The sequence below is a fragment of the Durio zibethinus genome, chromosome 27 (genome assembly GCF_047325235.1).
Source record: "Durio zibethinus cultivar Kanyao isolate XHJ-2024 chromosome 27, ASM4732523v1, whole genome shotgun sequence".
In the NCBI taxonomy this organism is placed as follows: domain Eukaryota; kingdom Viridiplantae; phylum Streptophyta; class Magnoliopsida; order Malvales; family Malvaceae; genus Durio; species Durio zibethinus.
The window spans coordinates 10226028-10253563 of NC_143188.1; the positions used below are offsets into that span (position 1 = coordinate 10226028).

The window sequence follows — 27536 nt, forward strand, 5'->3', positions numbered from 1 at the left end:
TTCCTTAAAGATAAATTTTCAAAGGGATTTTTGAGGAAAAGTTAAAAGTATCAATTTTTCCTGCACAAAAACAATCATTTTTTCCTTCCTTTTTATCTTTTTTTGTTAAATAATCCGACGATAGAGCCTCTGCAAGTTAAACAGTAGTTTTCTTGCATACTCTTGAGGTGAGGGAATTTTTTCAATTTTTTGCTAAAAATATTAGAGTCAATTAAGAATAATTTCCAATAGTTAATTACTTGGTAAAATTTTAAGGCTTATTGGATAACACAAAATTAAGCTGGTACCATCTTTTGATGGGTGTTGTAAGGGTGTTATAACCTTCCTCACACGTAACCGAACTTTCGAACCCTGTTCTGGTTAGTAGACCTGAACCTATTCTTTTAGGGACCGTTAAACTTAGGTGTTCCCTGAAAGGACAGATTTCTTAGGTGGCCAATGGCACCTAGATAAAAAAGATTGGTGGCAACTCCCTAAGTCAATGTCTAGTGATAGATCCTCGGATCTTGACGTTATGACAGGAAGAATAGGTCACATAATCAAACAAATTTAATTCCCACCGCCCCTTAATAAAGCGCAAAACCACATCAGTAAGAGCAACATCAAAACTTCATGTTGAAAAGTTCATTCCTCCATCTCAACTAAGATTTCCAATCAAAGTTTCCATCACACCAAGCTATTAATCCCAACGCAACAAGTACTACAAGAAGTTTAATATCCCAACCTTCAAATAATTCACCAAAAATCTAAAAATCTCTTTATTGTCCCATTTTCAGTATTTGAAAAGTTAAAATTATATCTAGTAAATTTAAATTTGTTAGAAGACACAATATAAAAAAATATAAAATTAATATGATTTAAATTTTTATAAAAATTATATATAAATTTAATAAAAACAAAAAATATATATTTTATCATTAAATTAAACGTATCAAACACAAATTATAAAATAATAATTTTTATATTTTACATAAAACAAACATAAAAAATTATAAATATTTAAATTATCAAATCGAATTAATACACTCCGAACAATCACGGGACGTTGTAAATAAAACGCTTTTTATAGCTCACTGGCACTTATAAACAAAAATCTTTCTCTCGTACGCATTTATTGTGGTGGCTGAATTTGAATAATCTTGACATTATAAGGAGCCATAGAAATAGAGCCCACCCAGAATTTTATAATTAAAACATCAAACACTCCACCGCCTATCGCTTTAAATCTCCCCTCACCATTTTACAAAACAAAAGGAAGAAAAACCTCGGCTTCCTTGTACAGTTTGAACACTTCTACCCTTTCTAGTTATTAGACAACACTTGTTTTTTCTCCGATAAAGTATGGATATGAATTCCATATGTTTATTTACCCATTGTTATAGATTTTCAAAATAAAATATTATGTAACTGTTAGCACTATAATAATGATTATAATGTCATTTTAGGTAAAGTGCTATGTACTCTAATGGTAAAAAAATGATGAGTAATATACTCTTAATAAATCCATAAAATAAATATGTTAGGATATTATAGTTATGGGAATACTCTTATAGGAGCTATTTATATAAGTGTGGAGTATAACTGTTTCTAAAAGCTTAAGAGCTTGGTTCTAACATCACTCATGAAATAACGATGTAGACACATGACCATAAATGTGTCACCGAATACTAAGCATTCATAAGGTGTTGAAATCATGACGTGAAACAAATTCGGTTAACCAAATAAAATAGCTGGTTCGAAGTATAGTTTACTATGCGATTTTGATTAACTTTAACTTATTTTGACTAAGTGAAGGTTCAAATTGAAAGATACTTTCATTTATGTAATTAATTCTCAAGATCATCATAAATTTGGATTATTTTGAAAAATGTGGGAGATTGTTATAAATTTTCAAAATAAAATATGAGAAATAATCTCACATTGAAAGAAAATAAAATAAAATAATAATTTAAATTAAAAGGAGTAGAAGTCCACTATAGTTGGACTTAAGTGGCTAATGGACCATGGGTTTGGATTTTCAAGCTTGGTAAGCTTTGCATTAATTAAATAATTAATATTAATATTTAATAATGACGCTTGACATGGACATGTGGCACATGCAGTTCAACAAATAAAATAATTATTTTATTTTATTTTTTAATTTTAAATGTCTAATTTACTAAGTTTGTCCAAAAATAAATAGACAATTAATTTTGAACAAAAACAAATAGACAAGCCTATTCAAATTGATAGCTATGGCTATTCAAAAATAGACAGATTCTGTCTATTCAAAATAGATAGCTTCTATCTATTCAAAATAAACAGTTATGTTTGAAAGATAAAGGGACACTTAATTGCTTATATAAACTCCTTTGGTTTTCTAGAAAAAACACAAAAACAACTCTCAGAACTCTATCTCTTTTCATTAAACTCAAGATTTCCTTTTATAAAGTTTTGCTACAGAAAACTTTATAAAAGTTTGGTGATCTTGTAATATGACAGTGAATGCTTAATGGACTAATTTCGTCAATGCAAAATGTAATTAATCACTAGACTTCATTGTATCCTCGAAGTTTATCACATGCAACCCTTTTGCATACCTACTAAGTAAATAATATGGTGAGGGCAAATAAAGCCTTAAGGAAAGTGGTACTGTTACACGTAGAGCATTTCCTCAAAATTCTAGATTTACCAAAAGCAAAAATTTTAGATTTTCAATTTTTTACACTAACACCCATTCTATTCCATTTCCTTTCTTTTTTTCTTATTTTTCCTTTTCTCAAATATATTGTAAGTGAAAGTTTATGCATGTCATTAACTCATTGAATGTTAGGTAGTGAAATTCAAGATGGAGATTACTGTAAAAGAATCTACAATTATTCATAATGTTCAAAACACTCCGAAAAGAAAGTCTATACAACTCCAATTTGGACCTATTGATGGCAAGATACCTTCTCCTGACAATATACTATTACAAGCCAAATGGTAGTTCCAATTTCTTTAACCCTAGAAAGCTTTAAAAGGCTTTAAGCAAGATTCTTATGCCATTTTATCCCATAGTTTGAAGGTTGGGATTTGATCAAAATAGAAGACTTGAAATAATATGCAATTCAAAAAGAGTTTTATTCATAGAGGCTTAAACTACCTTAGTTATGGATCAATTTATTGGTGATTTCATTAATAACTCTCAAGTTTTCAAAATAGTTTGTATGGTCGATTGTTCTAGAGGAATATCTTCCTATCCACTTTTTGTTTTGCATGTATAGATATTAAACATTCTTTAATAAAAAAAGCCACGAACTAAGGACAAAATTTAGCAAGTTTTATACATTTTTTTCCAACATTAATAGGATGTTGACTTGTTTTATGCACATTTTAATAGGTAACAACTTTCAAATGCGATCGGGTTAGGCTAGGTGTAAGGTTTTAGTATACATTAGGAAATGGCACATCCGCTTTTCATTTCATCAATAGTTGGGCTGACATAGCTCAGGGCTTTTCTCCTAGCATTGCCCCATTCATTGATTGAACTCTTCTTCATGCTCGAGTTCTACCAATTCCTACATTCCACCATGTTAAATATGACCCTTCTCCTAAAATCAAGACTATGAGTCATTAAACAATTTCAACATTAGAATCTCAGTCGGATGATCTTAAGCCATTAATTGTCTCCATTTTTAAGCTCGTAGTTGATCAATTGAATACCTTAAAAGCTAAACTAAATATAAAAAATTTTGAATCTACAGAATATATTACTTACAACATCTTAATTGCACATTTATGGTGTTGCATAAACAAAGCAAGGGGTCTCTCAAATGATCAAAGTACCAAGCTATACATTCCAATTGATGGACAATCTAGGTTAAATCATCCTCTCCAACAAGGCTATTTTGGCAATATATCTAGGCACTAACCCAAGATCATTATGTGAAAATTAGAACACCATACAATAATCAAAGAGATTAGGCATATCTGTTTGGGTAGTCATTATGAATTCTTGCAAGCAAAACAATCCCTAAAATGACTATGGTCTTTTTTTTCGCTCTTCTTTTCTTTGACGGTTTCTTAAATAGGTAGTTATCATATATTAGAAGTGAAAAGAGGACATTGCCTTTATTAATTAAATAACCCTAGTAACATCTTCATCAAAGGCTTATTAAGTCAAAGGCCTACACAACTGTCATACCACACTGACCAGTAAGACAGGCAAAGCCCACACTTAAATGATCACATTAAATTAATTAAGCTCTCATGCTTGTCTCGCATTAGAACTAAATCCATCAACTAGTTTTATTAACTTAAAATCGTCAATTAATAGTAGCCCACTTATGAAAAATTTCAACATTTTCCTACTTAAGTAATATTAATTGGGTTGTTTGATTTTAAAAAAACTTGACTTGAAAACAACACTCTAGGTTGATTTACTTTACTTTGATGTGATCACAATTTTAAAAAATAATTTAACCCTTGAGACAATATCTTAATAATCATGTCCAATAAAACCATTTAATACCGAATCAAGACAACTTTTATACCCTTTATTGACATAAAACAATCCACAATTACAAGTACCAGGACTCTATTGATAATGGATCTCAATGTGGGTGTGTAGCTAGAAAGTAACACCTAAATGTGATCTCAATGTGTTATTTTTCATTGTTAGTCCTCTTGCTCTAAACTTGTGGAGAAATCTTCATGATCTTACTGATTTCTCTAGGCTTGTTGAGAAAACTCCATAGCATCCAGATGTGCCTTTATGTCTCCTCAATGTCCTTAAGGTTCCTTGGTGGCATCATATATAAGACATCCTCAAATGACAAAATAATCATACTTAAGACAGATACCAAGTCTCAAGCTTTCATAATGTATATAGCAAAATTTAATTTTCAAGTGTACATGTACCAATAATAATAAATAACAATATAAAATATTAACCAACGATGATCATCATTCAAGCATGGAATTAAATATCACATAGATATTTCAAGCACAAGAAAAAAAGGGTCCAATATAAAGACAAACCATAATATATGAGTATGAAATACAAATGATATACTCCCATTAATGAACTACATCAAAAAAGCCTAGAATACCCATGCTTTCAACATGTTTACTAAACACTATAGATCTTAACCCTTTAGTTAAAAGATAAGCAATCATGTTGTCAGTCTCAATGTATTTGACAACAATTTCACCATTTTTCACAAAATCCCTAACTTTAAGATATTTTATTTCCAAAAGTTTAGACCCATTAGTGTGCTTATTGTTCTTAGAAAACAAAACAACAGACTTATTGTCACAATAAAATTCTTAAGCCAATTTACATGCGTAGCAGCTTCATAGCATGCTACAAACTCAGCCTGCATGGTAGAAGAAGCTAAGAGTGTTTGCTTCACACTTTTCTAAGACAAAACTCCTTCAACCAACATAAAAATATATTATGAACTAGACTTTATATTGTAGACAGCGAGTTCATCTTTTCTAACAGTTTTCATCGAGATTTTTCTAGTTTTTGACAAAAGATTCAACTGGAGTTCTAAAATTACAGAGAAAAAAAGAGAAAAAAAAAAGATAGAAGGAAAAGGGATATCTGTGGGAAAAGAAGAAACTTGAGCGTTTATACTTTCTATAAATGATGGTGTTTTAGCCTTAAGAAACCCCAAGATTCACATGTTTTCCCAACGAATAACCTAACTCGAGTGCCAACCCATTTAGTTGACCTTCGTCCTAACCAAGCTCTTTAGTTGAGTTGAGCCACGCTAAGCTTTTGAGCCTCATCTCTGAAGTCGCCATCTGTGTTTCTAACCAAGCTATTCCAACTGCTGAGTTTAGCCATTTTTTGTATTATTTTATTTATTTATTAAAGTATTTTTGCATGATTAAATTTTAGAAAAAATTAGAAAAAAAATTTTAAAAATATAAAATGAAATAAAATAAAAATTTTAGAATAAATAATAATTATCCAATTATGGAATTTTTAGAAATTTTAAATGGTAAATTTCTATACAATTCCTGGTGAAAATTTTTTTCTAAATTTATCTTAAATTGTGGAATAATTTAGATAAAGTTTCAATAATAATAATAATTGATATTTATTTTCAATTCAAAAGAGAAAAAAAGTAAAAATAATAAAATTTTTTTGAATTAAATACTAATTACCCAATGATGAGATTCTTAGAAACTTCAAATGGATCTCTAGGTGACAAATTTCTCTAGATATATCCCAAATGGTGAAATAATTTAGATGAAATTTCAATAAAAGTAATTGTATTTTTTTTCAAATAAAAAATATTTGACAATTATCCAATGATGAGATTCTTAAAAATTTCAAATAGTAAATTTCCTAAAAAATCTCTAGGTAAGAAATTTCTTTAAATTTATCACAAATGGTGACAGAATTTAAATGAAACTTCAAAAAATAATTGTCATATTATTTTCTTTCCAAAGATAGAATAAAAGAAAAATTTTAAGTAGCCAAAATGGTGAAAATTTTAGAAATAAAACTTGTAAAATAAAAAAAATTCTGAGAATGAAATTCATAGTAATCACAAATGATTGATTATCTAAAAAATTTATAAGTGAGAAGATATCTTTAATTTGGCTCAAATGATAGAATAATTAGATATATTTTCAATAAAAAAACCAAAAATAAAAAAACGATTAAACCTTTTTTCGACAACGGAGCTTTTTCAAGAAAACAAATAGAATTCTTGAATACTCTTGAGGTGAGTAAGTATTTTTAGGAATTCTATCATATTTTCTATCATATTGATGAAGAAATCTTTAAAATTATTTCCAATATTTAAACATTAAAATTAAGACCATTAGCATCAAGAACTTAGGATAATTTAAAATAAAATGGTACCATCCTTTATATGGGCATATGGTGGTGCTATAACCTTCCCCATATGTAATCGAACTCCTGAACCCTATTCTGATTAATATACCAAAACATATTCTTTTAGGGACCCTTACTCAAGCTTAGGAGTTTCTTACAATGATAGATTCATTAGGTGGAGAATCACACCTAGTTAAAAAAGATTAGTGGCGACTCTTCTTGTTAAAGCTATGGATTCTCAGATCTTTATGTTATGATAGTTTGGCGACTCCACTAGGGATGAACCAGAGAGTCAGGCCATAAATTTTAAATTTATCCTATCCTTTGGTCTAATGGTTTTAAAGTGTAATGATTATGTTATTTGTTTACTAATGTTTTTCCTTTTTTTCTCTCTCATTTGATTTATAGGGTTGAAAATTTTATGTTCCTCTACACACACACTATCACATGTATTTGTATTACATAAGCTCTATACCCGAGCTTTGTCCTTCTTAGAGGGAGAAAAGTACCTATGCTCTCATGAGATGATAATATTCACAATGGCTAGTAAAATACTCCCACTCAAATTGAATCCTTTTCGTTAGTAACCTATGATGGGTTAGGATTGGAATGCCTTGCTAGTCTATAATAGGCAATGATGTAAGGAATAATTTTGGAACCTTTAGTGGTCAAAGTCACCTAACCCTACATATAATCTACACTTAAGAGGCCAACTTTAAGATAGAGCTTTTTTTGCCCATTGATAAATGTACCCTGAAATTAGGACACAATAAGGAATAGTTTGTGATCTAACCATTTCGTTTGACTTTGTGCATTTGCATCATTTCAATTAGTGCTTGCGCTATCATATCGTGTATCATTTTCATTATCATATTTAACATGGTCATTTGTATCATTCTTATATAGGAAATATTTGCCACATATTAGTTATTGATAAATCAAATCTCATACTTGCATAATACATCAAAATAGCAAACATAAAGCATGTCATTTCTAATAATAATGTAATTATGGTACTCAAGGTTCAAGGATAGCTCCACTAAGCAAGAACCCTACACAATCAACTCACCAATACAATACAAGAGCTCGACCTAGACAAATGGAATAAGAAAATTTCAATTGTCTTAAAAAGATAGAAAGAGCTTAAGAGAAGCTTGACAGGGAGTTGAATAAGATTCTGGATGCTTTGAACAAATTGAACAAGGGCAAAAATGTAGAAGAAAATACTAGCTAGCAGGACCATCCATCACAAAAGGTGGCTGACCCTCTATACCCTCATGATTTTGGTCTGTATCAAGCCCAGTCCACACAAAAAGAACCACCATAGCAATTCACATACCCTGTAAGGCATACATACCCCAGAATGCCATCAACTTTAAATTTATAGTATTATCATAGCTATATAAATCATGTCTTTACTGAAAAGGCAGTAGAACAAGTCCAAATCTCTAATTTGGATGATCCAAAAGAAAAGAAATTAAACCAAAAGAAAAGGAGTCATTAGGGGACTCAGTAGCTGACAAAAAGATGCATCTGCTCAAAGAAAGGTTGCGAGCAGTAGAGAGAATTGGATTTTATGGCTTTATAGATGCTACTGGGTTTTGTTTAGTCTCAAATGTCATTATTCTTTTGAAATTCAAGGTATTGGAGTTTGAGAAATATGATAGTTAAAAGTGCCCAAAAACCCACATCACCATGTACTACCAAAAAATGACTATCCATGCTAATAATGAGAAGTTGTTGATGCATGTATTCCAAGACAACCTTACTGGCTCTGCTACTAGGTAGTATATCTAGCTAGATAGAACCCGCATTCATTCCTAGAGTGATATGGCCCATGACTTCATTAGTTAGTATCGGTATATCATAGATTTAGCTCCTAATCACCTTTTTTTACAGAATATGAAAAAAAAAAAGCAACTGAATCATTTAAAAAGTATGCCCAAAGGTGAAAGGACATAGCTACTCAAATTCAGCCTTTTCAAACTAAAAAAAAGACCACAGTATTGTTTGTCAGTACTTTAAAATCTTCTTATTATCAAAGATGATAGGGAATGGAACAAAAAATTTCATCGACATAGTGATCTCAGGCAAAATCATTAAGAATGCCACTAAGAATGGCAAGTTAAAAGGAGAAAAAGTTTCCACCAATAAGGCACCAAAGAAAAAATAGACTAAAGCTCAAGCTGTGAGTTTTGATAGATAATAGTTTAGGGGTTATTCTACATATTACAAGGTTATTCTCCATACTACCCTATAGTGAACAATACCTTACCCTACCCATATCAGCCTACCACATAATCATCTTACCCATCAACACATTAGCCCACTTTCAAACCCTGAGCTACCATGTATAGCCCAAACATTTAGCCTATCGCAAGATCTAAGATTTATCTTGCTAGCCTAATAAGTGGTTCGTTAAAGCTATGAACTACCCAAGAAAAATTCATATTTGATCCAATCCCCATGAGTTTATGAAATTATATTGAGAGCTTTGCAACAACCATTTGATTGCCCCTAATTGCCACCATATCCTAAGCTGTATAATCTTATAGTTTATTGTGACTACCACTATGAAATCGTTGGTCATTCCATAAAAAATTATACCATCTTAAAGCATAAAGTGTAGCGATTGATCAAGGATAGAATGATAAACTTTGATACATAAGGGGTAACCACACCTAATGTAAGTGGCAATCCTTTGCCTAACCACAATGTGAATGTACTAAATGAAATCGAGAGTGTCATATGAAAAAAAAGTGGAAGAGATCAAGATACCTCTTAGTCAATTGTTTGATGTTTTGTACAAAGCTGACATGATACAGCCAGTGAGTCCACACAATTATCATGAAAGATATGTATCAGACAACAACTGTAAATATCATAGTGAGGCATCTAGTCACTCTATTAAAACCTATGAACAATTTGTCAGAAGGTACAAAAGCTCATGGATTTTTATCATATTGAGCTTTACGAAAAGAATGAGGTTTCAAGAAGTGTTGAAGTGTCTATGATTGACAAACTATCAAAATTGTTTCCAAGACCAGTAACAATTTATTATGGGGAAAAACCAGAGTTGATTATAGACAAGCTCATTCTTAGGCCAGTAACTTTTAATGTCATTGATCCACCCTTACAATAATGATAAAGTTGTGCCATAGAAATATCATTGTGATACAGTAATCCACGGGCAAAAGAAGAATGCACTTAAATTTGATGATGCTAATATAACAGGTGTACGAGGATTACCCGAAGTGAAAGATACTATACTCTAAAAATGCTAAAAAGAGCTAAAAAAGAAAAGGCTAAGGTAGGTGAAAAATAAAATAATCTAAAAATGGTGCCTAAAGAAGAATGTCAAAAGCCAGTATAAAAAAAAAAGCTTGTGAATTCTTGAAGCTGGTGAAGCATAGTGAATACTCTATGGTTGAACAATTGAATAAGATGCTAGCATGAATCTCATTATTATCACTAATATTGAATTTTGAGCTGCATCAAAATGCTTTACTAAAGGTGTTGAACCAGGTGTATATGATACACAATAAATCTGTTGAGTATGTGAATCACTTAGCTGAAAACTTGGTAATGCCAAATTATATAGCATTTAGTGATGATGAGATTCCTCTTGAAGGAAAGGGTAGCACCAAAGCTTTACATATTACTGTCAAGTGCAAGAGCTATATTATAACCAAGGTCTTTATTGACAATGGATTTGCTATTAACATCATACCTATGTCAACTCTGGCAAGGCTACTTGTTGATTACTCATACATGAAAAGTAGCCATATGGTCATCCAAGCTTTCGATAGGACTAGGCATAAGTTATAAGAGATATAAAGATGACCTTACAAATTAGGCTATGCACATTTAATGTAAAATTTTAGGTGATGGATATCTTTTCATTTTATTACTATCTATTGGGAAGGCCATGGATTCACATGACAGGTGTTGTTCCCTCTACCTTGCACCAAAAGATCAAGTTCAAAATAGAAGGTCAATTGATGGTAGTATTTAGAGAGAGAGATAAACTGATGACTTAACCATTGAATGCCCCATATGTGGAGGCTACTGAAGATGTACTAGAATGTTCTTACCAGTCTTTTGAATTAGTCAATTTTATGGACGAAAGATCTAAAAATTAGTAGTTCTTAAAGATAATGGTCAGTCAAATCATCAACAAGGGTTGGTATCTAGAGTAGGACTAGACAAAAATTTACAATGGATAGAAAAACCCCTAATAATAATTGACAATAGTGAGGGGTTAGGCTTAGGCTATGAGGTAGAAAAATGAGAGATAAAAAAAAAACAAGCAAGCAAGAGAGAAAGAATGATGGTAGGACTAATGATTATCCCACACCTTTATGATACCTTTAGACTTGGAAGATTTATGTACCCTGTTACAGAGAAAGATTTTGATCTAAGTATAGAGGAGGCATTCATTGAATTGTCTATCTATGCGATTAGAGATGAAAATGGGCATGAACAAGAAATGTAGGTCTGCCTATGTCCACCAGGTTACAAGCTGAACAATTGGAGTGCTATTAAAATGCCTACTATCCTTGAAACCAATTCAATGTTATTGTACATTCCAATAGCTTATGCCCAAAAGCATTGGAATCATTTTTTATGCATAGGCCATTTATCTATTATTAGTTTAATAAAGATGAGGAAGGATGCATTTTCATTCATTTCTTTTATTGCTTTTATTTTTTATTTTTTTCACACATTTTGCCAACATATTCCATTTCATTCAATTTCAGGTCCTTAAATGAACATAAAGATAATCATAATAACAATAAAGGGTTGGATTATGGGGTCCAGCGGTCTTCCTTAGGGACTTGATATGTCGGTTCATCTGAGTGAAGTATCCCATGATGGATCAAATTTTGATGTATGGCAACCCAAACTGCTAAGGCCCAATAGGTGAGGTATCCCGTGAAGGCTTTGTGAATCTCCTTATGTCCACATGTCGCTTAGTAGGGGGTTCTGCGCTACCAAAAAAGAATAAAGAAATAGAGTTGTGCCTTCACTATCAGCTATAGCTTTTGATGTAGTGGTAAACGCTTGATCCTGAAAACTACTCACATTGTTAGCCTTGAATTGATCCTTATATTGAAATGAAAAAACATTAAAGCTAAATAAACTTGATCAAGATTTTGAAAAAAATTTATTTAGTACATGTTCTTAAGTTTTATAGTTTGGTACTAAATAAATAATATGATTTTCAAAGCTTAAATAAACCTTTTTTTGTTTTCATATTTCTCAAACCAAATCTACTTTTAAAGATTATGTATTTGAGCTTAAACGAAAGTCCAATTGTTGTTTTTAAAGTGAACTTATTCATTTAGGACTTAATACAATTTTGACAATATTGGTTTTGAGAAATAGATTAACTTAAGAAAGTTGTTTTATAAGAACAAAGTTTTTCAACATTGAACTTATTTTATTTTTCTCTATTAATTCACAAAGTTTTAATATTTGAATTTTATATGATTGGAAAGCTCTTTGAATCTACTTTCTAATGGATCAAACAAAATTAAAATCCAAATTTTCTAAGAAAAGATTTTGAATTACTAGACACTCTATAGTTGTTAAAAAAACTACAAAAGGCGTAACTTTGAAAATTCACTATAATTCATACACAATGAATTAGGTGACGACTTTATATAGATAGAAACCCTTTAAGTCTAGTTTCTAAATCTTCAAACGGTTTGTGATTTGGATTTGTATAACTCAAGTTATGATCAAATTAGTAAATAGAGTGCAAAACAGAAAACTACCACCCAGCATGGACAGGATCGATCCCCTCTAGAAAGGATCGATTGGTTTTCAAACAGAATGCTCCCATAACCAAAAATCCAAAAAGGGGATCAATCCCTTACAAAAGGGATTGATCGATTAGGCTATTTTCAAAGGAAAATTGGTTCAAAACATGAACGAATCGATCCCCTAAGGGAGGGGATCAATCCCCTGAAGGCCAAAATCACTCTAATGGCTATTTTATCAATGATTCAACGGCTACTTTCACTTCCCAAACACTTCCAATGGCTACTTCTTTAATTTTTCTATAAATTGGGCACTTCAACACACCAAGAAGATTGATGAATCAAGAGAGCAAGAGCCAACAAGCAATATTTTTATTCTCTCAAATAATCAAGAGTTTTTAGAGCTTCAAAGTCTATATCTTTGCATTTATTGTATCCAAATTATTTTTGTTGTTCATTCATCATTTTCTTGTCTATACCATTGTATACTTCAAATTAGCAAACACCCAACCTTTGAGAGGTTCTTAGAGTTTGCAAAACACTTCAAAAATTTGTATTGTGTGCTTGTAAGCTTAAAAGGGAGGATAACTCTTAAAAGTGTGTAGTGTTGAGTTTGTAAAGCTTTGAGAAGCTTGTTTGTAATCTTCAACACATAGTGGATTAGAGCTTTGGTGTGGACAACCAAGAGAAAGGACGTAGGTGCCTTACGGAGAAAGACCGAACCTCTATAAATCATTGTGTTTGATTTCTTTATCTTTATCTCCTTATAATTTATTATTGTTCATATTTGATTTTAAGTTCATTAATTGTTATTATTTTCATTATATTTTCATCAAAAGGGCTTATTATCTTAATTTTCATTCAATTATATTAAAATCATTATTTGGAAAAAATTTGGAGAGATTCAATTCACCCCCCTCTTGGATCTCCATCTAACCTATAAAGCTAATAGGGTTAATTTTAAAAATTCAATTAACCTTGATAAACTTGCTAACAAAGATGATTATGAGGAATATGCCCTCTCTTCAGACCTGATGAGATTAGTTAAGTAAGAAAATAAACCAATTGAGCCTCATCAAGAGCTAACTGAAGTGGTGAACTTAGGAGATGAAGAGAACAAGAGGTTAGAAATGGCACTTCATTTTCATCAATAGTTAGGCAAATATTGGAAGATCTACTCTGAGAATTTGTAAATGTACTTGCTAGTCTTAGCAAGATATGCTTGGGCTTTGCACAAAAATAATGGAACATAAATTGTTTTTAAAGCTAGAATGTAAACCAGTCCAACAAAAATTGAGACGAATGAAGCTTGAAATATAGTGACAAATTAAAGAAAAAGTGACAAAGTAGTTTGATACAGGGTTTTTACAAATGGCCAAGTATCTGAAAGAGGTAGCCAACATAGTACCAGTCTTTAAGAAAGATGGAAAGGTATGAATATGTGTGAATTACCATGACTTGAATAGGGCTAGCCTATTGACACTTTGGTGGATAATACAACTAGGCATTCTATGTTTTTTTTCATGGATGGGTTCTCAGGGTATAATCAAATAAAAATGACTCAAGATGACGTGGAAAATACCACTTTCGTGACCATGTAGGGTATATTTTACTGTAAAGTTATGCCCTTTGGTTTAAAGAATGCTAGAGCAACCTATCAAAGAGCCATGGTGACGTTCTTTCATGACATGATGCATAAAGAGATTGAGGTATATGTAGATGATATGATTATGAAATCTTGAGAAGGAAAAGATCATGTCAGTAACCTTAGAAAGTTGTTTAAAAGGTTGAGAAAATTCCAACTCAAGTTGAACCCAGTTAAATGTACCTTTGGGGCAAAGTCAAGAAAGTTGCTAGGATTCGTATTCAATGAAAGAGAGATTGAAGTTAATCCAAACAAAATCCAAGCCATTCAAAATTTGTTACCTCCAAGCACACCGAAAGAAGTTTGAGGTTTTTTGGGTAGATTGAACTATATTGCTCGATTCATTTTCAATTTACCTATAAGTGTGATCCTATTTTTAAACTTCTTTGCAAGAATAATCTTGGAGAATGAAACAAGGAATGCCAATAAGCTTTTGATAAAATTAAGCAATACTTGTCCAATCGTCTAATGTTAGTGCCACCTATTCCAGGAAAACCTTTGGTCTTATACCTGATAATGTGAGAGAATTTAATAGGATGTGTACTAGGACAACAAGATGAGTCTAGCAAGAAAGAAAGAACTATCTACTACTTAAGTAAGAAGTTCACTAAATATGAGTCCAAGTATTTTTCTTTAAAAAAATGTGTTGTGCATTAGCTTAGACTGCCAAAAGATTCAAACAGTACATGCTCTATTATACTACCTGGCTTATAGCAAAATTGGATTCGATCAAATATATCTTTGAGAAGCCTTCATTATCTTGAAGAATTGTGAAATAACAAGTAATGCTCTCAAAATATGGCATCGTGTATATGAGCCAGAAAGTAATTAAAGGAAGTGCGATAGTTAAGTTTCTCGCAGATCGTGCTACTAAAGATTATAAGCCAATGAGATTAGAGTTTTCTAATGAAGACTTGATGGCTATTTTCTAACTTGAAAAGGGATAGCATAATAAGAAATGTTGGAAAATATACTTTGATAGAGCTGCCAATGCCTTGGGATATGGAATTAGGCCAATTTTGATTTCTCTTGAAGAGCAGTATTATCCAATAACAACGAGGTTGAATTTTAGTTGCACAAATAACATCACTGTATATGAGGCCCATGTCATGGGTTTACAAGCTACTATAGATAGAAAAGTTAAAGCCAAGAAAACATTTGGAGACTCAGCTCTAGTTATATATCAGTTGAAAAAAGAATGGGAGACAAGAGATTTGAAACTCAATCCATATCATAAGTATATCTTAGAGTTGATCAAGCAGTTTAAAGATATTCAATTTGACATTTGCCTCATGAGGAGAATCTGATTGTTGATGCCTTGGCTATTCTAGTAGTAATGAATCGAATTAATGATAACAATGACATTCAACCCATCAAGCTAGATGTTAGGGATATGCTAGTTTATTGTTCTAACGTAGAAGAAGAGGAACATGAGAAATCGTGGTATTATGATATCTTATAGTACATTAAGAATTAGCAATACCCGGACCAAGCAACTGATAATGATAAAAGAGTTATTTGAAGATTAGCTATGAGTTTCTTCTTGGATTGTAATGTTCTGTACAAAAAGAGGCATGATCAAGTATTATTAATATGCATAAATGCAACTGAGGCTAGAAAGATTATTAAAGAAGTGCATGATGGAATATGTGGGACACATGCAAACGAACATATGATGGTAAGATAGATCATGAGAGTTGGGTATTATTGGTTGACAATGGAGTGCAACTACATTAACTATGCTTGAAAATTCACAAGTGCTAGATTTATGCTGATAAGATCCATGCTCTATCGATTGCTTTACATGTTTTGGCACCACCTTAGCCATTCTCCATATGCGACATGGATGTCATTGGTCCTATCACAAAGGCTTCTAATGAACATAGGTTTATTTTTGTGATGATAGATTATTTCATAAAATGGGTGGAAGTAGCTTCATTTGAAAATATGACACAAACTGTGTTCTACAAGTTCATAAAGAGAGAGATTATTTGTAGATATAGACTTTCAAAAAGAATCATTTCAGATAATGCTAAGAATCTGAACAGTAAGATGATACAAGAAATATGTGCTCAATATAAGAATAAACATCACAATTTGGTACCATACAGCCTGAAAATGAATAGGGTAGTTGAGGCAGCAAATAAGAATATAAAAAGAATTCTTAAGAAGATGATCAAGACTTATAAAGACTAGCATAAGAAGTTGCCATTTGCACTGCATGCTTATCAGACATCAATGCATACCTTTACTAAGGCAATACCATTTTTTTTTAGTTTATGAGATGTAAGTTATGTTACTAATAGAAGTAGAAATCCCATCCTTGAGAATTCCAAGGGAGGTTGAATTAGAAGAGGCTGAATAGGTTTGAAAGTGCTATAAGTAGTTGAATTTCATTAAAGAAAAGAGATTAACAGTACTGTGCCATGGTCAGCTATATCAAAGAAGAATGATGAGGGCTCATGATAAAAAGTTTGACCTCATTGCTTCTGAGAAGGAGAGTTGATTTTGAAAACAATTCTCCCAAGTCAGTATGATAATAGAGAAAAATGGACTCCGAATTAGGAAGGACCATATGTTGTAAAACGAGCTTTTTCAGGTGAAACATTGATATTAGTTGAGATTGATAGAGATGAATTACCACATCCTATAAATTCTGATGCTGTGAAAAAATACTACGTTTAAAAAATAAAAAAACGAAAAGGAAAAACGAAAAAAAGAGGGCTTAAGTTGAAAACCCAAAAAAATGGTTTGAGTTAAAAAGGGTTCATCTAAGTTGAAAACCTGAAAAGGCAACTTAGATGAGGAAGGTATAGCATCAAATTTGAAGATTCACCAATATGGAGGCTAGCATGTTCTGACGAGTTCTAAGTTGTTAAGTGCATCAGGTGATTGAATTTTTGAAAAAAACTTCAAGATATGTTATCATGATTATCTAATTGTTTATTTTAAGTGTTGTTACCCCACAACCGTCTTTGTAACTATTTTTCCTTTTTACACTATTCAATGGCAAAAGTTGTTCTACCATTTTTTAATAAGAGATATTTCACTTCATTCCTTATGTCTTTTTTTTGTTGATTATTTCCCAAGCCATTCTTACTCTTTTTCCTTCAATACTTTGTAACGAAATAAACATGTGATTGCATTTTTACTTTTTAAAATTGAAATAATTATTGATAAATGAATAATAGCATGAAAGATTTTTACATTACCTTGAAAAAGTTGAAAATGATAAAGGCAAATATGAAATGTTTAGTTCCTAGTAAGGACATTGAATTTGAAAAAAAAAGATTTTTTTTTTAAGAAGAGAATATGGGAGTTAAATGAGAAGGATGATTGAAAATTACATCGATTTGGTCTTATTACTTGAAGATTGAAGAGTTTGAAATCCAAGGAAAAAGCTTGAGAAAATTGAGTACCATAATTGAAAATAAATTAATTAATTGACATTTGCATAGCATGCATTGCATTTCTGAATGTTTAGTGCATAGCATACATTGCATTTATGAATGCCTAGTGCATGAATTTAAGAAGCAGGGATGTTTCAAGATCCTACATGGAGAAGATAAATGTGATGACTTTCTAATGAAAGACCTCTGAGGTAAGGTTCTGATCCTTGAAAAATGATATTTCTCAATATTATGAACAATTTGTAAGACCTATGGGCATAATCTCATATCATTTCTTTTAATGATTTATAAGACCTCTGGACATGATTGTAGAGTAATTTTATTTTTCTAAAGTCGTTAAGCCTCTGTTTAGAGGAGTTTTATTTATTTTCAAAAGTTGTGAAGCCTCTATTTAGAAAAGCTTTATTTATTTTTCAAAGTTGTTAAGCCTTTGTTTAGAAGAACCTTATTTATTTTTTAAAAGTTGTTGAACCTCTGTTTAGATGAACCTCATTTATTATTTCAGAGTCGTTGAGCCTCTACTTAGAGGAGCCTTATTTATTTTTAAAAAGTTGTTGAGCTTATGGTTAAATGAGCTTTTTTTATTTTCAAAAGTTGTTGAGCCTTATCTATTTTTCAAAGTCGTTGACCATCTGCTTAGAGGAGCTTTATTTATTTCTCAAAAGTTATGGAGCTACTGTTTAGAAGAGTTTTTATGTTATTCAAGAACTCTGAATATGCTCAAAAAAAAGGAGAGAAAAAGGAAAAAAAGAGAAAAAAGAAAAATGTATCGAGTTGATTGGGTTGTCTAGTCTTTGTACAATTCCTATTTTACAGAAAATACGCAAAGAGGGACAGCTGTAGACACTCCAATCTATCTAGAGTTCTACTTGTTATTGTTAATTAAAAATAAATAATAAACAATGAAGAAAAAAAGAAGTGGTTGAATCTGTGTGAAATTGTTTGATTGGACTGTACAGTTTTAGTTAGGTTTAAGGTTTGCAATTAAAATTTAAAAGGAATCAAAATCCTTTTTGGTTTAGGGTTTTCTTGATTGAAACCCTATAAATACAAACATGCATCAAGCTTAAAAAAAAACACAAAGTGAAATACAAAAAAAAATAAAAAAAAGGCAAAGGGAAACACACGAAAGAGCAATCAGAAAAAGTACAAAATTTTTAAGATTTTTTTTGAAAGTTTTTTTTTGGAATTTTTTTGGAAAATTTCCCAATTTTGGTGCAATTTTCCAAGGAATTCATCTTTTCCAATGGATTTTTCTAGTTTTCGACAGGATTTTTCCAATTTTTAGCGAAGGATTCAACCAGAGTTCTTCAATTTTGGAGAGAGAAAAAAAAATAAGAGAAAAAAGAGAAGGAAAAGGGAGATATGTGGGAAAATAGAAACTTGAGCTTTTATACCTTTTAAAAACAACGTTGTTTTGGCCTTAAGAAATCCTAGGATCCACGTGTTTTCTCAACGGGTGACTCGACCCGAGTGCCAACCCATTTTATTGACCTACATTCCAATCAAACTCTTCAACCGAGCCGAGCCACTTCGAGTTTCTGAGTGGCGTCTCTAAAGCCACCATCTGTGTCTCCAACCAAGCCATTCTAGCCGCCAAGCCGAGCCAAGCCAATTTTTTGGTATTATTTATTTATTTAGTAATTTTATTTATTTTTTAAAAGTATTTTTATGTAATTAAATTTTAGAAAACATTAGAAAAAAATTAAAAAATATATAAAATGAAATAACTTAAAATTTTGAAAATAAATAATAATTATCCAATGATAAAATTTTTAAAAATTTTAAATGGTAAATTTTTATAAAATTTTTGGTGATAAATTTTTTCTAAATTTGTTTCAAATGGTGGAATAATTTAGATAAAGTTTCAATAATAATAATTAATATTTATTTTCAATTCAAAAGAGAAAAAAAAAAGTAAAAATAATAAAAAATTTTGGAATTAAATACTAATTACCCAATTATGAGATTCTTAAAAATTTCAAACGGTAAATTTCCTAAGAAATCTCTAGTTGAAAATTTTCTCTAAATTTGTCTCAAATGATAAAATAATTTAGATGAAATTTCAATAAAAGTAATTGTATTCTTTTCCAAATAAAAATATTTGACAATTATCCAATGATGAGATTCTTAGAAATTTCAAATGGTAAATTTCTTAAAAAATCTTTAGGTGAGAAATTTCTTTAAATTTGTCCCAAATGGTGGAAGAATTTAAATGAAACTTCAAAAAATAATTGTCATATTATTTTCTTTCCAAAGATTAAAAAAAAAATTTCTAAATAGACCCAAATGGTGAAAAATTTAGAAGTAAAACTTGTAAAATAAAATAAAAAATTCGAGGATAAAATTCTTAGTAATCACAAATGACTGATTATCTAAAAGATTTCTAAGTGGGAAGATATTTCTAATTTGACCTAAATGGTGAAATAATTAGATGTATTTTCAACAAAAAAAACCAAAAATAAAAAATGATTAAACCTTTTTCCAACGAGGGAGCCTTTTCAAAAATATAAATGGAATTCTTAAATACTCTTAAGGTGAAGAAGTATTTTTTAGAATTCTACCAGATTAATGGAGAAATCTTAAAAATTATTTTAATATTTAAACATTAAAATTAAGACCATTAACATCAAGACCTTAGGATAATTTAAAATAAAATGGTACCATCCTTTGAATAGGCATGTGGAGGTGCTTCAACCTTCCCCATATGTAGCCGAACTCCCAAACCTTATTCTGATTAGTAAACCAGATATTATTCTTTTAAGGACCCTTAGTCAAGTTTAGGAGTTCCTTAAAAGGATAGATTCATTAGGTGATTAATCACACCTAGTTAAAAAAGATTGGTGACGACTTTTCTTGTTAAAGCTATAGATTATCGGATATATATGTTATGACATATATCATTTTGACAACCAGCAAAGTCAAAATCTGTATACCCAACTATCTAAAGATTTTTCACCTTTTTGTAGACCAATATATGATCTTTGGTCTTTTGTAAATACCTGATCACTTTCTTAGTAGCAACCTAATGATCCATACTAGGATTAGAAAGATATGTCCCAAAAACTCTCATTACAAAAGCAATGTCTAGCTTAATGCTGACCTGTGCATACATGAGACTCTCAACTGCACTAGAATATGATATGTTCTTCATAGATTCTTTCTCCGAATCATTCTTTGGGCACTGACTAAGATTAAGTCTATCACATTTCACAATGCGTGTATCATTAACCTTACAGTTATGCATGTTAAATCTACTAAGCACACGATCAATGTTAGACCTTTGTGATAGTTTCAACAAATTTTGATACCTATTTCTATGAATTTCAATCCCAAGAACAAAGAACGCATCCCCAAGATCTTGCATGTCAAAAGTCTTGGACAACAATTGTTTAGTTTCATGCAACAAAACCAACATGATTACAGGCCAACAAGATATCATCCTAGTAATTTTAGGGAATATGCATTGGTTAACTTTATTTTCCTCAAAACCCAAAAAAGTATGTATCTCATCAAACTTTAGATACCACTACTTAGAAGCTTGCTTAAAGCCATAAATTGACTTCTTAAACTGACATACTAAATGCTCTTTTTTAGATTCTGAAAATCTCTTAGGCTGTACCAAATAAACCTCTTATCTGATATCACAATTGAGAAAAATAGCCTTCATATCCACTTGATAAAGCTTCAAGTTAAAATATGCTACCAAGGCCATAATAATCCTAAAGAAATATGTAAAAGACACTGGTGAAAATGTTTTAGTATAATCCACTCCTTCGTTCTAAGTAAATTACTTTACCATTAATCTAACTTTGAACCTCTCAAAATTTTCCTTACAATCTTTCTTAGTTTTATATACCCATTTACAGCCATTGGATTTACACCCTTTTGGTAGTTCAACAAGCTCTAAGATACCATTCTTAGAATTCATCTCATCCTTTATTACATCCACCTATACATCAGATTGTGGACTCTTAATAGCTTCACCAAAAATTACAGGATCAATTACATGATTGATGTCATAGTCACTCTCTCCAAGATAAATTATATAATCATTGGAGATGGCAAATCTTCTTTGTCTGGTAGATCTCTTTAAAGGCATTTTAGTCTCATTTTCCTAAACTTAAGGTACATCAACATGAGCGAAATCAATAAGTGGAGGGCTTGTATCCAGTTGTCCTTGATCTCCTATTTTTATGGCCACTGGCACAATATCCATTGTGTTATTGGCAAAGGAATAGAGATATGTCTAATCGATTCATCATTATTCACAACCTCTGCCATACCCCTTTCATCAACATCCAATTTAAGAAACTTTGCCACTTGTGAGTCTACGATCTTAGTTCCACGTGTAGGATAATAGAACCTATATCCTTTAGAATGGTCTAAATACCCTATGAAAAAGTAATGAGTACTCATAAGTTTAGTCTTTCTTTTAGAAATTTTATAGATTCTAACTTCTACAGGACATCCCCAAACTTGAAAGTGGTTCAAGCTAGGTTTCCTACCTGTCCACAATTCAAAAGATGTTTTAGGAATAGATTTACTAGGTACCTTATTAAGTATATACAAGGCAGTTTTAATAGCTTTACCCTAAAGAAATTTAGGAAAATTGGCCCTATTCATTATGCTCATCATCATATCCTTAAGGGTGTGATTCTGCCTTTTGGCCACACCATTTTATTCAAGACAATTAGGCATAGTATATTGGGCAACAATCCCACATTCTTGTAAGTATTTGGCAAACGATCCCATATGCTGTCTAATTTCACCATGTCTACCATAATACTTACCTCCACATTCAGACCAAATAACTTTAATGATTTGCCCTAATTGTTTCTTTACCTCAATCTTAAAAATTTTGAATTTATCAAAAGTATCAAAATTTCCACCAAGCAGGTTAAGATACCTATAACAAGAATAATCATTAATAAAAGTAACAAAATATTTATTACCACATAAAGTAGATGTAAATGGTATACTAATATCAATATGTACAATTCCCAAAAGGTCAAAATTGCAAGTTGCCCATTTCTTCTTAATGTTAGTTAGTTTGCCCTTTATGCAATCAACACAAGTGTCTAATTTTTGAAAATCAAGGGATGGTAAAGTATCATCTATTATCAATCTTTAAACTCTTTCATTAGAAATGTGACCCAACCTTTTATGCCACAATAGCAAAGAGTTTTCTTTAATCAAAAGATATTTTAGACACTAACTTTTCAACATTATTGCAACTATATTTATTATTAAAGGCCAAACACAATTTATATAAATTGTCAACAAGTTTTAAATTCACCAATAACAATTGAATTTAAAAATAAGTCAACTTTTCCATTTTCAATGCCAAAGTAGTAACCATGTTTATCCAAAATAGAAACTGAAATCAAATTCTCCTAAATGAACGCATATAGAAAAAATTTTTCAAAATAAGTTCAAAACCAGAATCCAAATTTAACCTATTGTTCCTACAATAAAAGCTGAACTGGTAGCATTTTCAACGATAGTGCAAGAGGTTGTTTGGCTTATGAGATTTTTTAATCTTTTAGGAATTAAGAAAGATAAGTCTAATTCAATGTTAATGAATTGCGATAGTTAAGTATAGTTAAGTAGCAATCATATTCACAAATAAATCCCAAAGACCAAACACAAATATACCAAATATAATTTTGTGAGAGATGTGGTTGCACAAAAAAAAGTCACCAAGTACATTACTACACATGAGATAATTGCAGATCCATTAACTAGCCCATGCCTAAAGATATGTTTCATAGCCACATGAAATCTTTAAAGTTGTGTAGATAAGGATGTCTCAATTGAGACATTTCATGTGAACAATTTATGATTTTTCCCATTTGAGTTGACTTATATTGAATGTAATTAATGTCGTTAAAGTTTATCACTTTGTTTTGTAAAGCATGCACACACATATATATATGTACATATATAACATAATTTGAAAGGTATGTCGAATAGATGATTGACCTTCTCACACAAACAATTGCCTAAATGGTTTAGCCTCATAAAGATGAGATTAGTTTTAAGCTATGGATTAAGAGCCTAAACTTAAAATGGAATCACCTTAATACGGGATCAAGATGAGGTCACATGACATTAAGTTTTTATGATCGAAAGTGAATAATCCCATAGTTCACTTTTTTTGTCTTTAATGCCAGGTGGAAATCCTATTGATTATGCAAAATCAAGTAGAATTATGGAATCAAGTTAGATATTAAGAGTATCTGAACTATCACCTGTATGGTATTGATATCTAATGATAATGACAAATGCTCCATAAGAAAAGGAGAGTAATACCATAGTAGATGTTTCATATACATGTTTATTGTTTGACCAATAAAGGTAATAGAAAAATAGATTTTTACTTCTTATTGCATGAAACCCTTAAGATAAGAGGATCTCATATTTATACCCTTAAAAACTTTTGACTTTTTCTTAAAGTGTCAGTTCAATGTTAGCTATCTTGGATTGTTACCAATAGTCATGGATGATTAGATTTAATAAGACATATCTGGATAGCAATTGAATTGAAATGAAAAGATTTTAGAAGAAAGGAAGATCATTCTGGTGTCATATTTGGTTGTGTTTACAACCTAGCCAATTATGTTTGAGACGTCGAATATAATTGTGAATACACATGTATATCATGTAATGTGACTGAATAGATCTAAGGTGTTGCATACTTACTCTACTTGTATTTGAGAGTTACTATACATACCTAAAATTTGTATAAGTGGCTAGATGTAATTTTGAACTGCTATATGCACCTAACAATCATATATAAAACTAAGCTCTCGAAATATGCTGGATGTATAGCTTATTTCCTTGTATGAACCCATTGCAAAAGTAGAGAAAATGTTCTATTGACCATGAAAGTTTGTCACCCATTCTATACAAGTGACAAATGTAGGTAAATGCCACCTAAAATGGGTGGTTAGTATACAAAAAACTGCCTAAGGCAATTAATACTTGGTTTTGAATAAAAATGCATTAACCGCAAGCCTTTCTCTTATACATGAAAAATGGCAACCGACCATATAAAAAAATCATGAAAATAAAATGTTCTAGAGAGAGGTCAGCCTCTTTCTCTCTCAATAACCATTATGGAATTCAATCATGATTAAAAGGATGAATATGTTCATCCAAACCAAGAATGAGATAAGTCTAATTCATATGTGGAACTATGTGATTAGTCAAATAAAGAATAAGAGAGGAAAAAAAAGAGATTGGCAAAGCAAAGGAATAAGGCATTCCTTGCAAACTCTTTAAGGAATCTTATGCTTTGGTGTTTAATGAATTACGCTGTGGATGGTGGACAATTTCTGAATACGTGATCTTATCCCCAACTAGTTAATCAAGTCGATATTGCTTTCGTAACTCTTTTGCAAAAATGCTTTTGCTATTCTTCTGCAAATCAAGTAAGTTTTTTGCATTATTTATGATATAACCTAAGATCATTGTGTGAAAATTAAAACACCATACATTAATAAAAAATATTAGGCATACCTATTTAGGTAGTTATCGTGAATTCGCGGAAGCAAAACAATCCCTAAAGTGGCAATGGTCCTTCTCTTCACTTTTTTTTTCTTTGGCGGTTTCTCAAATGGATAGTTACCATATATTAGAAGTGAGGAGAAGACTTTAGCCTTATTAATTAAATAACACTAGTAGCCTCCCCATCAAAGGCTTACTAAGCTAAAGGCCTATACAACTGCCATACCACATTGACCTAGGAAAATGTACAAATTTCACACTTAGGTGATCACATTAAATTAATTGGGTTCTCATGCTTGTCTCCTATTAGGACTAAATCCATCAACCGATTTTATTAAATTAAAATCATCAATTAATAGTAACCCACTTATGAAAAATTCTAACAATGTAATCTTTCAAACTATACCAATTGCTTTAGCTAATGATCTCCAATCCAAACCATCTATCAAAACTATTAAAGTAGGTTAATGATGAATATTTGAGATCAGCTATTGATTTCATAGAAAAAATGTTACTTTTAATTTTCATAATCAAATTTAAATTCTGACAATTTTAATTATCTAAAAAATAATAATTTAAGTTGTTGACAATATTTATTTCTTCGTACTTTTAAGATTTTTTCTTCAATAAAAGGCTTGATCCAACTCTATGACTTTGCTCCACGCGTTGAGGACTGGAGTGGCCATTAAGAAATATATCAAATATATGATCTTATCCAAGTGTATTTATGCTATGTGTGTTCTTAGTTTTACAAAGATTGTATGTCAACACCATAAGATTAAGTTATCATCAGTAACTTTACTTTAAGGAGCTGGTTTTCATTTTTCCAAAGACATGGTGTCTTTTTTTTCGAATTTATGAACTTTTATTATGACATGATGAAGACTATTACTTGAATAAGTGTATTTCATTAGGAGTTTACTGAGAGAGGAAATAATAATTAAATGATGATAACAAAATAATTAATAATTTATTAAATGATAATGATAATAAAAGTGACAAAATTATTAATTTAAAAAATTGTTCGATACATTTAAATTAATTATTTTTCTCACTTTCAAAGTTTACATTTTTATATATAAAAGATTAAAAAAATATATACCACTAAGACTTCTTTTTCTTTTTAAAAAAAAAAACTTTTCGGTGAATAATTTATATAGATATTTTAAATCATATATATATATATATATATCATTATAAATTTTATAGTTATTAGATAAGATTTATTACGTAAACCCTCAAATTTATAATTTATTTATTTGACACATAAAAGGTCTGACACAGTTCCTATTTTTGTGCTATTTATTATTTAAATAAATGTACTTAAAATAATTATTAGTTATTCAAATCTCTATTATATTTTAAATCAAATGTTGATCTAATTTGATAATTCACAAATTAAAAAATCTGAAAAGATAAATATGTTAACATAAATTACATGTGGATAAATAAAGCAACGTAATTTAAAATTTGAATTCACAGTATCACTTATTATTTTTAAATTTGTTATATATTATCATTTTAAAAGTTATCTGTACACTCTAATTAAAAATTTACCTTTAATTAATTATCATCTAATTGATAAGCCTACAAATATGTCATTTAGAGGTATTTTAAAAATCTTTACTAATGGCCCCAAATAAAACTTAACAACCCCCTTTTATACATCTATTTATACCTCATTTAGAGATATAATCAATTATGTTCCCATTACATCCATTCATCTATTACCAACGAAAATCCTTCATTTAGACTTTCAGTTAAATTTTTTATTGACAGATGGGTTTTTAGACCTAAAATAATAACCTATTTGTCCTTTTGATTCATATTTTCATTCATAGTACATCATGTTTTTCTAAGTAGTCATCATAACAAAATTTTTTTTTCTCATATGTCAATTGGTAATATCTTTTATATATATACTAGAAGGAAGCCCGAGCTTTGCTTTAGACCTATCATTAACATTTAATTAAATTAATTTGTAAAAATATGAGAACATTTAAAATGATAATGAAATAAAATACAGCATTGAACAATTAAAATGATATGAAATTTAAATTAATAACTAATTGCTAATTTTAAGAAATTCCTTGTAAAAGTAATAATGCTTGTAATGACCAATAATAAGTAATAATGCTTGTGATGACCAATAATACTTGAATTCTAATTCTTACAATTCAAGAAATAGGAAAACATCAAATAAAATGGATGAAGAAAATAAAGATTCTCAAGTTGTAGGACACTTAAAAAAAATGCCAAACTTGTTATTAAGAGTATCGCACAACATATGACACCTAAAAAATGCTAAAATAAACACACACATGTAAAAAAGCAAGTGTACATTCTTAATTTTAGGTTGCACTAATATGTGGTGTCTTGTAGTTATA

At 30.4% G+C, this 27536-nt stretch overlaps 1 pseudogene; it reads left to right on the forward strand.

Moving 5' to 3' along the window:
* The first annotated feature begins 2827 nt into the window (after positions 1-2827).
* Positions 2828-27536, forward strand: part of LOC149510904 (shikimate O-hydroxycinnamoyltransferase-like) — a 109352-nt pseudogene continuing 84643 nt past the window's right edge.